Below are 1623 nucleotides of genomic sequence, written 5' to 3'. Positions count from 1 at the left end.
CTATCTTGCCAAAAATTAAAACATGTGTGCATGAATTTGATTCATATTATTGTGGGAAAGTTAAGAAATATGACTAATAAGATGACAAATGGCCTTTAGAAACGTTGTTCTTACTTCCATGATTTGTTTTTTTATATCTTAATGGGATATCAAAATTCTTGATATCTTCATTATATATTTATTTTGTTGTAATCATCGTATATTTTCTATTATTTTTCATAAACAATAACCCTTTGTATAGCGACTTGATTTGCACCTCATGAAACCAACCATATCTTATTTTCGGATAACTAACGAAAATTCTTCAATACACGGTGGTGGAAGTACACGGAGTGCCTGATAGACACGTGGTATAATCTGAGACGTCCAATGTGTGGGGTCAGCTTTCTAGTCATCTCGGCCATCGATTCAAACTAACTCTTAGTCTGACAGTCAACGTCTGTGTTCTCTTTATGTAAAAAAAATTGGATGGTAAAAAACGAATAGCTAAACCGTTGCGTGGGTTGCTATCCAGAGTGGGAAAACGAAGATCGGAGAGGAAGAAGAAGATGGAGATAGAGAGAGAGAGATATGCACCAGACCCGAGTCCGTCCAGATCAACCGCCCTTTTTCTAATCGAGTGAGAGGATCGGCTGCGTACAAATTTCAACCAGTTTCAGTAGGAGTCATCATGAAGAGGTTTAGCAGCTCAGATTCTTTGGGTGCCTTGATGTCCATCTGCCCAACCAAAAGCAGGTTGATTTTCTAATAAACAAACCCCTTTTGATCAAAGGGTGCCTTTGTTCTTTTGTCTCTTACGATTTTCATGATTTTATTAAGAAAAATTGAACCTTTTGGCACTAGTACTTTGTGATTTGAAGTTTTGTCATCTTGAATTAAAACCATGAATCCCGTCCTTCCTGTATGGAATCTGATCTAGCTGTAGTTATTACTTATTTGGTTAGTCCGTTAGTCCGATAATTCATTTCTCTGTTTATTTTTGCTTGGTTGAGCAGATGAACAGAGTCCAAGAATCAACCATGTTTGCAGCAGAGACTTCCAGTCCATGCTGGACGGCTGAGACGAAGAAGGATGCGTGGAAAAGTCAGGTCTGTTGCTGAGAAGAAGCGCCGGCTGGCGTGCCGCCGGAATGGAAGGCACAGAGGTCCGGGTTTGGTGTCGGACTGTCGGGAGTGATTGGATTCAGATTTTGGTTGGAACGGGTTTGGGCCTCTATTTGGGCCGGGTGTAGAGCTGATCACTGCTCTGGCCCAACTTAGGTGTATAAAGCTCTTATAACAAAATATTTTTAAGTTGATAGATTGAATATCAGTATTAATTAAGTAATAAGAACTAAAGTTAAATTTTATTATTCCGAACTCCATCCTTTACTTAATTAAAATTCTAAAAGTAAATGGTTAACATTCACTATAACTGTAAATATTTTTAACTCATTATAACATTTAATTTAATGTTTTGATGATTACAGTCATTCTCTCAAATTTATTTTAAATCATTGATATAGTTTAATTGTTTAAGCATACGAGAGTGCGGACCAAACAATGCGTTAACAACAAGAATGATGACAGAGTTATTGACATTGAGTAGTTCTTTTATTGTGTTCGACAATATTGATCAAGATCA

General features: G+C 37.0%; 1 long non-coding RNA gene across 1 annotated transcript; it reads left to right on the top strand.

Annotated features, from left to right (window-relative positions):
• Positions 1-431: 431 nt before the first annotated feature.
• On the top strand, positions 432-1351 carry LOC133735176 (uncharacterized). Its single transcript, XR_009858802.1, has 2 exons — positions 432-735; positions 996-1351. It is a non-coding gene; the product is annotated as an uncharacterized LOC133735176 (long non-coding RNA).
• Positions 1352-1623: the final 272 nt, after the last annotated feature.

Source organism: Rosa rugosa, chromosome 3 (genome assembly GCF_958449725.1).
Source record: "Rosa rugosa chromosome 3, drRosRugo1.1, whole genome shotgun sequence".
NCBI classification, from domain to species: Eukaryota; Viridiplantae; Streptophyta; class Magnoliopsida; order Rosales; family Rosaceae; genus Rosa; species Rosa rugosa.
Note: the sequence above shows the minus strand (reverse complement) of the source record. Positions and strands in the feature narration are given on the sequence as shown.